The following is a 13,295-nucleotide window of genomic DNA, read 5'->3' as shown; positions in this document are numbered from 1 at the left end:
TTATAACCTCCACTAAACAGGTCTAAAATTGTCACTCTTTTAACAAAGGAAAAAATACATAAGACTGTTGCCTTCAGACTCCTGTAAATAAAGAATTGCAGTCTAAAAGTGTTAAATCTCCACTCAGCAAGATACCAAAGAGAGGTAAATAAAAATATGCATGTCAGGTCCTTTGTGCACCAGATCCAATATTCAGTTAATAAATATTTTAAAGTCTCTTCAGTGTTATTATAAATGAACACTGAATTGGTCCTTTGTAATATCCACTGGGATATGCACAGGCATGCAATAGTATTCCACCACCCAACACAATTCACTCTTGTTTCTCTCATCGTGGATCAGATTTGAAAGGAAAGGTGCATTCCATCCCATAAATATTTTAGATAGAAACTATTAGCCTGCATGCTTATCGGAGAGAGGGAATTGCTCTTTAGTCTACATGAGTGTTCTCCAAACAAACAGAGTAGGAGTGGATTGGATGGTATGTTTCAACATTCCAGATATGAAGTCAGGCATTGTCTCACAGCATCTCAATGTGTGGGCATATTGAGTTTGACAGAGGAAGTCTGGCTAATATTCTCAGACACCAAGAATGCCAATGGTGCCCACCCAGAAATTCATAGATAAATTCAACCTTTCTATCAAAAACTAGTAAGATGGCCAAGATTTTCAAATAACCTTTATTATGGGTCTGCCGAAGCTGCAGGCCTCATCTTCCATAAACCCAGAGATGTCAGGAAGGAAATTTCACTTTGCTGATGTGGACAATGGCTGAAAAGTTAAGTCAAGTCATGAAAATTTTGTGTTATCTTTTTCACATTATATAAGCAGGGCTGCCAATGAAATAATTATGCAGTGTGGCCAAACAATTGTCAAATCATATTTCAAAATATGAGTTAGTAACAGAGTTTGGAAATATATGGCAGGCTATGTGAATGAGACCATGGGATAGTTTTGTTCATATATTCATAATATATCAGTACATTGATAATTCATTGGATATAAAAGGGTTTGCTACGGGTATCTTTATAAAAAAAATCACAGTTGTAAGATTATTATTTTTTATTATGCTTTCATAGAAAGCCCATTTAGAAACTTAAATATGACCTGCTGGTAATAGTGGGAAACATGAAAACCAGCCAAAATAAAGACTATCACCACAGTTAAAAGAACTGGCAGGGCTAGAAGCAATTCAATCAAATCAGAAATAGATTAACAAAAGATATCTTCAAAGAAACTTTATTCCACAAGTATACAAAATCTAATATCTGATAGCGCATTCACAGACATGTATAAAGAAAGAATCAGCATACTTAAACAAATGCTTCACACATACCCAAACAAATGTCAAAATGGATTTCCAGTGAAACCATACAGCAATCAGATTAACACAAAACACACACAACTCTTCTACAGAAGCACACTCCTTCTCTGCAAGTACGCATATATTCTTTCCTATCTGGGACTCCAGGATAAGAACTTTGTAGTCTACCTTTTTGGAAGCCAACCTCTGTGTTGTACTCTCAAAAGGAAAGAAATCTCCTCTTCAAGCAGTGGTCTTCATTTCCAGTTCATTTCCAGTTAAAGTGAAATAGTTAAAGTGATAACAGTATTAATATTTATTATGATTTTTATGTCCTCAAGGATTTTAAAAATATTTTCATGCAGTTCCAACTTTTCTAGTCTAGTTCCAGGGGTGGTATTCATTTACCTTCACTACCGGTTCGCAAATGTGAAGCTTGTGCGTCTCCTCCACGCATGCGCAGGGCCTTCTCTACGTGCACAGAGGGTCAAAAACGGGATGTGATGACATCTGGGTGGGTGGGCGGAGCCTCCCACTGCCGGCACTAACAGATCACATGATTTGGATAGAACCGGCTGAATTTCACCACTGTCTAGTTCCCATAGGTGGTTCAATGGCTGGAACTGTCCAAGTAAACTGAAGTGAAGAAGCTTCTTGGATGAGAAGCGAAACATCCTCAAGGAAAAACTAAGTCCAGTTGCCTTTGAAAAAGTACTTTCGAGACAACCATGACCTGGATGACTGGGAATCTCCATAGATATGTCCAAGAAAAGTTGTACACCAGTAATTCAGTCTCTTTGCACAAAATCCCCAACCATATTATCTTTGGAGACTTGGCATCTTTGTTAACACTTCCAATCTTCATAAGTCCTTATTGTCCAGAAAATCCTGTCATGTATTTGAGTTGTTTCATTCCATATTAATGGGACAAAGGTAACCATGATAGCAGTGCAGATTCTATGCCACAGGACTTGGAAATTGAGGCACTTGAAAGAAACATTCCTGTAGAAATCAATGGCAAACCACCTCCACATTCTTGCCAAGAGACCACACCCTATTGACTTAAAAGTTAATGGAACTCACCAGAAAGCTTTTAGCACAAAAATGTGTTAAGCAAACAGGAATATTGAAAGGGGATGCCAGCATAATAAATAATGAGTGAAATATTGGCAAAATAATATCAAAATAATTCCAGTGTTACAAAGAGGCATTTCACCACTTGGAACTGAATGATCTCTCTTGTTTGAGTTGAAACTAAACAGGTTGAGATTTAAGTTATATTTGGATGAGAGCTCATAGAATATTTTAAGAGAATAGGCTTATTCTTTTAAAATGGATAAATGCAAAATTACCTTTTTTTTAGCCAATGGAACACAAATGTTTGTATTCTATGATGAACTAAATAAGTATATCCACGAAGTTATCAGAAATGAGTTCATCAAAAAGGAGATGAACTTTTCACTTTGGATGATGCTATCTAGTTTTTATGGGAAATTGTGGATCATAATTAGCATTGGACAGAAGCATGCTGATGCATCCTGAGCAAAGGCTTATATTTATTTTCCTTTGATCTTCATAACTTTTTACTCCAGCGTGAATAGATCATTAGAACCTAAAAGTAAACTTATGAACTATGTATAAATCTATCAAAGTAAACAGCTCAATAAAAGTACACTTTTATGATAAATAAGTATATAAGTAAGTTGTCTCTTTCTGCATACCTTATAAACCTGCAGCTAAATAAGCCTTGAAGTCTTCCTCCCGCAGTAACTATATATTTGGAAACCTGGTATCAGAAGATGTTATGATATTTTCTGCCCATTAGGATGTTCTTATGTTTCAGATGATTAAGGAGAAGAGGGCAATTGCAGCATAAAAGGATTTTTCAGTGCAAAAGGTTTTACTAACCAATTGAGCTAAGAGGATATTGCAATCCACACATCACCTATCCGTCACTTTTGACAGACTATGCTATATTTTGCTCAAAAACTAGTACAAGGAAAAACCTGAAGATAATATAGAATTCAATTTGATAAACAGAGAACTGCTTCTTTTATCATAGAAATGTATTTATTTATTTATAACCCAGTGGTGAAAACGGTGCTCAAGGTAACTAGCAATAAAAATAATACCATTCCAAATTATAATTAACATCCACCCAGGCATCCATCTATATGGAGTGGGGAAAACAATGACAAAAACTGAATGACAACTTTATATACAAGTGCTTCAGTTTACATAATAACATCAGATTTGGGATACAAATACATAATGTCAGCATTTGTGTGATCGTATCACTAAAGTACATATGATGATTTGACCTTGTGGTTTGTGAAAGATTCTATTAGATTCCAGTCCAATACACACAAAATGTTGCTTTTCATTAAAAATATTAAAGTACTTCTTTTTATCATTTCCTTTCAATTGTACTAGCTTTTTAAATTAATGGTTTTTATAGCTTTCTAGAATGCATTCAGTTTTCAATTTGCTCTATGCATTACAAATAATGAAAAGGTGTATAAAATATTAATAAGCAGTTAACATACTTGGACAGTTGTGCATAATCAATATTATATACTATGAGTAAGACTGTATCTTCTGCTTCTCTCTTCTTAGATTATATGCATGTATACTCAGAAGTAAATTTCATTATTTTCAGTAGCATTTGTATCACAGAGATTATGTTTAGTGTAATATTGCTACTATAAGCCCTATGGAACCTAACAGATCTTATCTTCTAAGAAACAATACATGCATATGTGTTCAAAACTTAAGTATATATTCCTGGAAATAAATTCCATTAAGTAGTATCATGGAATTTTCTTCTGTTGTAGCATAATAAATCTACAGGCAGTGAAGAAAGGTGTCCACAAGCAAAGAGAAAAGTTTCGATGATAATTGGACTACAGTAGCAAATACCAGCATTAGGTATTCTACAGTAGCAAATACCAGCATTAAGATAAACAATATATCCATTTTTCATTGGTTTATGAGGACCAGAACGTTGCTCCATATGGTTTTGCTCCATATGGTTAAATTTTGTACTTTTTGCACACACAAATGCACTTCAGTCTACTATATAGATTAAAACCTATATATTTAGCCTTCTAAAATCCTGACTGGTCTCTCAGTTGATTAATACAACCAATTTTTCCTGCTAACGTTTTCCAAGCTTTTAAAATACAAAAGATAACTCATGGAGGAGGGGACTTCACTTAGTCTAGATCAGGGGTATCCAAACTTTTTTTGGTGAGGGCCAAATACAGAAAAATAAGCAAAGGCCCGGGCCACACCATTGAACGGGGGGGGGGTCTAAATTTTTTCGTACCAGTTCTGTGGGCGTGGCTTATTTTGGGGTGTGGCTTGGTGGTCATGTGACTGGTGGGCGTGGCTAACTGCTCATGTGACTGGGTGGGCATGGCTAACTGCTCATGTGACTGGGTGGGCATGGCTAACTGCTCATGTGACTGAGTGGATGTGGCTATGGGCATAGAACAGGGGTGTCCAAACTTGGTCTCTTTAAGACTTGTGGACTTCAACTCCCAGAGTCCTTCAGCCTGCAAAGCTGGCTGAGGAACTCTGGGAATTGAAGTCCACAAGTCTTAAAGAGACCAAGTTTGACACCCTGATCTTGGCTTTTGTTTTGTATTTGGTATGAACTTGAAACTCCCTTCGTTATTCCCTGCCCAAGGGGTGGAGGCGCGAGGAGCCTCGCCAGGCGGCCCGAGGAAGGTGAGGGTAGAACTGCTGGGGTCGGGCACGGCCAGCAGCCTCTTTCCCGCTCGCCGCCTCCTCACCTGTTTCTCGATGGCTGTCACTGCCGCCACGCGTGTCCGACATGGGGAGGCGCGAGGAGCCTCACCAGGCGGCCCGAGGAAGGCGAGGGTAGAACTGCTGGGGTCGGGCACAGCCAGCAGCCTCTTTCCCGCTCGCCGCCTCCTCCGCCCCTTCCCTTCATTATTCCCCGCCCATGGGGAGGAGCCGCGAGCCTCGTAGCGAACCACCGGGCAAGCACCGGGAGGCGGCCGAAAAGGGCCATATTCAGTTATACTTTCAGAATTTGCTGCGGGCCAATAAAAACTGACCCGCGGGCCGCAGTTGGCCCGCGGGCCGTAGTTTGGACACCCCTGGTCTAGATGATAAATGAAGATGAAGCCCACAAAAGTTAAAGTTAAATGTTCACTACAATCTGTATTTTCGTATTTCATATTTTTGTCCCATGGAAACATGAAACAAAATTAAAACAATCTAGGAAAAACTTGATTTCTCTGTTAAAAAAATGTTAGAAGAAGTTTCATAAAACACAGATTACGCATCGCTGCTGAGTATATCTTTCTGTTCTATGCAAGATTGCTCTCTGGATAATAGTTACATATAGCATTCTGCATGTTTTAAGTTTAGCTGTGATGTAGAAACTTGACTTCGCTGCGCCAGCAAACTGATTCATTTGCTATTAATGCAATCCATATTTAGCAATGTATCTGCAGCATAAAAGATATCTTATTTATCCCAGGAATCAAACCATGCAGAGAGCAATAGACACAGACTTCTGGATTCTGTTTTGTATGTCCAAATAAGGCAAGACAAAAATTTAAGAAATGCAAACTTACATTAGAATACCCCCAAATTCTTCCAGGAGTTATTTTTAGCTTTAAAAGATCGTTGTTATATATCTGAAGATGCTGCTTGCCTTTGATGATATCTTTTTGTATTGCTCACCAGTTACTGAAACAAATAAACAAACTGAGAAGCCGCAGATAACTTTTAAGCAAACACAGCTAAGATAATGCTGGTACAAATCCTAGCAGCAGCAACAGCAGCACAGCAACAGCTCATGGAATTTCAAAACAAATGTTGAGCCTTTGTTGTTCAAAGATACCTAGATTACAATTCAGACTATAATTTTAGATTGGGAAAGATGCTTTCCAAATAGTTTTCAGTTCCTAGTTGGTAGGGGACTAATGGCATTAGAAAGTTTAGCTTTTATATAGCTGTGGATCTCTCTTTGGATGTTTAGTGACCCTCTTTCCACATTTCCTACCTATGCAGGAAAAGAACAATCTATTTTGCAGTCATTTTTGATACTGCCATATTATGGGCTGTGGTGGCGCAGTGGTTAGAATGCAGTGCTGCAGGCTATTTCTGCTACCTGCCGGCTGCCTGCAGGCTGCCTGCAGTTTGGCTGTACGATTCTCACCAGCTCAAGGTTGACTCAGTTTTCCATCCTTCGGAAATTGGTAAAATGAAGACCCAGATTGTTGGAGGCAATATGCTCTAAGCAAGTAAACTGCTTAGAGAGGGCTGTAAAGTGAGAGAGAGAAGTGCTACTGATATTATCATCTAGATTGTCCACAACTGTGGATAATGGGTTGATATAGGATTGCCTGCCCTTGTTTATGGGTGCTTCCTTCCTCTGGAAGAAGTGGAGGCAATGCAAGGGAGATGTTGCAGTTAGTATATGTGATAAGCTCACTGACTATCCAGTGAGAAAGGCCTGGTATAGTGGACTATTACGATTGTTGGCTGCTGTATGGGAATGGAAGGTAATATGTTGAATTCCTTGTGGTTCTATGTAGAAATGCTGAAATGCCCTTGAGAATGATGGTTAGAGTATAATGTTGTGGAGATCTCCTATCTTGAGAGCTGGAGGGTATGGACCAGAGGGCAGTCAGATATTAGGAAGGAAATTTAGGACAGGTCAAAGAATCCCCATGGTGATAGATATGGAGCAGCATAATGGGTGAAAAGGGTGCCCCTATCACATAGAAGCATGACATATTTGATTAGCCCATTCCTGGCAACCAGTGGACCCTGATGAGGTTTAAAGGGAAGTGGAGATATTTCTGGGTGACTGCTTTATGGTCTGATTGAGACCCTGGATGAGATAATGCCCCTGTGACTTATCTTCTTTTCTGGCTCTCACCATTCCCTGTGGTTTACAGAAGAACTGAGGGAGAAGCCTGGAACATGGTTGAAAACTGCTAAAATGTACTTTTCAGTGATATGGGTGGGATAGAGGGGGCTGTTTTAAATACACTTCCAGGGCCCGGCAGAGGAGTTTATGGAACAATGTATTAGACAAAAAAACACCCCAATTTGTTCTCAGCCGGCTGCCAGCTTTAGTACATGTCCTATTGAGATGTCTGGGGCAGTCTTGCCATGCTATCTGGGAGGAGTTTGAACCTGTTGGGCCTGAGAAAGCAGAAAGGATCCTTATGACTGAGCTTGGCCATTAGAGCTCTTCTGGAAGCTTTCTTGGTTAGTGAAAACTTCCAGGAAAGCGAAGTGTGGTTCGGCTTCAGCAGTAGGAAATTTCTCTCTGTGTGAATGATTCCGATAGCCTTTAAACAGGCTTTGGTCTATTATCTCTTCAGGAAGCCATTGCTGAACCCATCATTCTTGATAATTTTTGTCTAGTTTGAGAAGGTGGTTGCACATCAGCTTTAGAGGTCCTGGATAAAGTAGATTATATGGAACACTTTCAGTTGGGTTTCAGACTTGGAAATGGGACCAAGACAACATTGGTCATGCTTTTTAATGACTTCTGGCAAGAGCAGGATAAAGTTAGTGCATTCATCCTTCCTCTTTTTGACCTTTCAACGGATTTCAGTACCATCAACCTTGGTATCTTTCTGGACTGACTGGTTGTGAAGGTTGGGAATGAGCTGGTTCTCCACCTTCTTCAGTAGCTAGTTTCAGTCAATATTGATTGAGGGCAACAGATTCTGCTCTGAGCTCCTAAATTGGGGATTGCTTCAAGGTTTGGTACTCTTGCTGCTGTTTAACATGAAAGCCTACATGACTTGGGAGAGAGAGCGCAGACGTCCATAGCCATGGGTTGAGGTATCATCAATATGCTGATGATATTCACCATATATCTCTGCCCCTAGTGAAGTAAATAATGCTGCCAATGACTTAGTATCTGGAGGCTGTAAGAGTTTGGATAGTAAACAACAGGTTTTGGCTCAACCCTAGCAAGATAGAGTGGGCTTGGGGGGTGGGGCATCTGGATCTAGGCATTTGCTATCTTTGGTTCTGGGTGGGCTTGCAGATTTGGTACACAATCTGGGACTCTTTCTGGTCTCATGACTCACACCCTTGAAAAGCAGGTGGAGTCATGGCTAGAAGGACCTTTGCACAGTTTAGAGTTTTGTGCCAGATGTACCCTTTCTTGCATAAGGACGCTCTACGTTTAGTCACTATGCCCCGGTCACTTCCCATTTGGATTACTGTAATGGGGCTGCCCTTAAAGAGTGTTCAGAAGCTTCTGCCACTGCAAAACACAATGGTTACATAGTGCATACCTAGACCTATGTATATTACATCTCTGATCCATGTGCTGCATTGGTGATCAATTTACTTCCAGGTCGAATGCAAGGTGCTCGTGGTAACTTATAAAGGCACGGAGCCAGTTATTTGAGAGAATGCCTGTCCCCAGTAAGAGGATCTATCCATCCCATCAAGTCCAGCAGAAAGAAATCTCTTGTCAGTTCTGACCACTAGAGTTTGTCATCTGATTGCATCCATCTGAAGAGGATTACCTTTGCTGTTGCTGCACCCAACCTAGTAAACATCATTTCCTCTCTCCCCTTCCCCATAGGTTACTCTGACTCCAATGTTGATGGTCTTCTGAAAGTGCCTGAAGACCTGGCTTTGCCATCTGCCTTGGGGATAGAGAGTGGCTCGAGCCTGTACAATGGTTGCCCTGTTCTTGAATGACTGCTTTCCTAGGGAGTGTAGTATATGGTTTCTAATGTTTTTTTTAATGTTTTGAGATGGGTGGTTATATAAAATGAATGCATGAATGAATGAATGTGTTGGATCCGATGATGGAAGAGATAGACACAGCTCTTTCAATAACAACAGCTCTTTATTAGTAGAACAGTATAACCCAACAGAGTGCTAGACTGGCAGTGTCCTCTTTATATAGAGGGCTGCCAGACAGCTTAGCCAATGAAACTCAAGTATTTTCTCACCTTTTTGGAGGACCTGAGTGAAAACTATAGCACACTCCTTATATGGTATATAACCGAATGAAGGAATGATGCTGACCTTAATATTCTTCTGAAGCATTTGGATTGGTTGGATAAATTCAAAAGTATGTGTAAAACTGTCTGTTTTATGAATACAGTGAATAAATGCTTGGGTTGAATCAGGAGTGAAATCCACTTACCTTCGCTACCGCTTCACAAATGTGAGTGCACGCGCCTCCTCACAGAGGGTCAAAAATGGGACATGATGATGTACAGGTGGGGGGGCAGAGCCTCCTGCTGCCAGTGCTATTGGTTCACCTGAGCTGCATAGAACTGGCTGCATTTCACCATTGCATTAAATCTATCAACCATATAGAGTATAATATTTATGCAATGTGCTGGGAGTCCAAAGAAGTTCAGTTAGGAGAAAGCTGGCTGTAAACAGGGATTGCAAAATTTGAAGTGTTCAGCAAAGCTATGAATATGCAGATAATTTGGCAGCCTTCCCATCCCACCCCCTTACACTTCTACTCTATCTGTCATTGCATAGACTGTGCAATTTCAAAGAAAGAAATTTCAAATAACTGTGTGTCTGGTCAGATACTTTACAAAATCAAATTGTACATAATGTTGACAAATAAATTGGGAGTTATAGCTTACCACAAGGGTTCTTGAAAGTATTTCAAAAGGTTCAGAAATTGGTGTTAATCAGGAATCATTTAAGCTACAATGGAGAGCATTTTTTCACCCATGAAAACAGGGCTTATATTCAAAGCTTGAATATAAATGCCCTTCCTTCTACAGGGATAATTTTCTATGTGCTATATTTAAACCAGAAGAGCCTGTGAGTAGTGGGTAAATGTTGCCCTTCAGGCAACATAATAAACAATTCCTTTCTTTTTTTAATGAAATCCAGAATTCTGAGAACCACGTCAGTAACTATATAAACCTTCATTTAGATGCAAAGATAAAGATAGCTTAGAGCCATTATCTGTATCCCATATGAGAGCCTGTTGCTTTGAGGACTCAATTTAATTATTTAAAGTGTGTCCAGATGTTTCTTCCTTCCAATCTTTACTCCTCAATTGATAAATGTCCAGATAGTGGCTCAAATCTTTTGCTTCAATTATGTCCAGATGTACCTTCTGGGAGATGGTAGGAGTGTGAACAAAACAGATAATAATAAAGGATCCGTATTCATCCTGTTTTCAGGGTGAAAACAAAATAAATGGTTTACTCCTAGTTCTGCCATCGGAAGAAGTTATACCTGCAAGTTGCCTATAAATATTTGCTTACATGTGGTTTTGAAACCAGCTGAATGGTTTTGGGCCAATGACACTCTGTCAGCCCAACACATCACACAGGGTTGTTGTGGGAAAAATAGGAGGAGGAAGGAGTATTAGGTATGTTCATAGCAGGGGTGGGTTCTTCTTACCTTTACTACCGGTTCGCAGCAGGATTGCGCATGTGTGCTTGCTTCTGCACATGCGCAGAAGCTTCCTGATGACGTCAGGGTCAGTGAGCGGAGCCTCCCCCCAGTTTTACTACTGGTTCGCAAGAAACGGGCCGAACCGGAGGCAACCCACCACTGGCTCATAGCCTTATAAAGTAATAAAAGCAGGACAAAAATTTAATAAATAAAACAAAAAATTGTTTAACTCAGAGATGGAATGAAGAATAATCAAAGGAACATGATTATTTTGTAGAAAGACCCTTCTGAAATTGACCTACTTCCTAACTCAGACAAAAGGTATTCCTGGTAAACATAATAAATGTGTCCTGCAAAAGAATTTTTAAAAAGACCCAGATATAGACACATCCAGGACTATTCTCCATGATATTAATATGTTATACTATATTATCTTGTTTTTCCCCTCAAAAGGTCCTGGCTTTTTATGTTACCAGTAGACCGTTGTACCTGGTTAAAAAAGATCTTCTACCGTTATTTGCCCCAATTACATGATTCATTTGCTACATCCATGAACATATTTTTGCACTTAAATGCATATGTTTCTAGTTTCTCATGAACTCATACTGCTGCAACAGCTTTAGTCTTTTTAGGATTAAACAAAAATATTTTCATGGATGTAACAAGTGAATAATGTAATGGGAAAATAATGGTAGAAGATCTTTTTCAACCAGCTACAACTGTCTACTGGTAACCTCAGAAGTCAGGGCTTTTTGAGCGAAACAAGATAATATAGCTATAACATATTAATATCATGGAGAATAGAGAGTCCTGGATATGCCTGCATATCTTTTTTGAAACTCTTTTGCAGGACACATTTATTATGTTTCTTAAACTTAATGGGAAAAATGTTGTTCAGTGATTGAATGTATGCTGTGCATGGGAAAAATTGTCCTAAAACAACTCAGTCCTTGTTCTGAAACATCATGTACGTGCAAAGAGGCTTATAAGAAACTATATGAAAGTCTTTACAAAAGACTTGTAAACATAGTATGGAAAATTGCTTCCACATGACCAGCCTTCTTTACCTGATACTGCAGGACTCCTGTAGTTCCCAGCTAGTATAACAAATGAAAGTTGCCAGGAAAGCTACCATAGACTGCTTGTAGCCAGATGTGATAAATTAAGAACTATAAAGACTGAGCAGATTGATAAAAATCCAGTCTGCTTTTCTGTAAATGTTAGGATGATTTAAACCAGTATCTTTTCCAATTTGGCTATTTAAAGATGTATGGATTCTCCACCCATTGTTGGCTAGGTAAACTTGGTAGTTGATGTCCATACACATTAAAATTGTCAAGTTTGAAAGACACTGAGTTAAACGTATAAAGCCCAGACCTATATTCACAACTTCTTACAATATTTAGAACCTTTGGACCAGTGGTGAAATCCTACCAGTTTGCACAGTTTCAGATGAACCGATAGCAATAAAGCTACCGGATGGTCCAAACTGGTATTTCCAACGATCAGCTGTGCCACGCCATTTATATTCCTGCTTTCTAGTGAATCTAAATAGCACCGCACAGCTGTTCCCCCCTCGCTGTTCTACTTATTTTAAAAAGCGTCCTTTTTCCGTGTGAAGCCGTGTGAAGCGCATGTTTGGTGCACACTGCGCATGCATATACACATGCATGCAGCATGTGTTTGGTGCACACTGTGCATGTGCATGCAACATGCATTTGGTGTGCACTGCACATGCACGTGCACGCAACATGTGTTGCATGCACACCGCGCATGTGCACACACACAGCATGTGTTTGGCATGCACTACACATGCGTGGGCAGTGAACCAGTAGCAAACCACAGAGGATTTCACCACTGCTTTTGACTGTCTTTGTTTTGTCTTCGTCTAATTTATGTGCCAATGCCGGTACTTTTTATATATACAAGCAAATAGTCCTGCTACATATAAATATCTCTGACGTAGCATACTATTTTTGTCTAATATTAATTTCTGCCTCTGTATTTTTCTTTTATAGCTCTATATTTTTTGCTCTATAATTTAGAGCAATTTCCAATAGCATATTTTCACTTGCATGGCACCAATGAATAAGTAAGTGTTGTAAATGAGATTTAGACCATAGCTGACCTGGATTCCAAGCATATGTGACATATGACATACTTTTTTCCATATAACTTTATTAATTTTTAAAAAGAAAAATAGAAAAAGCTAACAAAACTAACAAAAAACCTAGTGTGTGTGAGGGGGTGGGGAGAGAGAAGACAGAATAGAGAAAGAAATTATAGAAGCACAATAAAATAAAAGAACTATAGACACAAAAATACTTCTATAGAAACAAAAATGACTTCTTTTATAGCAAATATAAATAAAACATAAGTTCAATTGCCATTCTATAATTATAGTGTAATCTCCATTGTTTATAAAAAAATCTATAAATATTACTAATACTTAAACTATTAAGTCATGATTTCAATATTTTTTTGTGTGTGGAAAAAGTCCAAAAGGGGTTTTCAGATGGTGTTAAGTTTAGCCAATTTCTCTAAACCAAAGCTGTCATTTTTGCCATCCTAGTCAGTTCTATCAGCTTTA

The sequence above is a fragment of the Ahaetulla prasina genome, chromosome 5, assembly GCF_028640845.1.
Source record: "Ahaetulla prasina isolate Xishuangbanna chromosome 5, ASM2864084v1, whole genome shotgun sequence".
Lineage (NCBI taxonomy): Eukaryota > Metazoa > Chordata > Lepidosauria > Squamata > Colubridae > Ahaetulla > Ahaetulla prasina.
Note: the sequence above shows the minus strand (reverse complement) of the source record.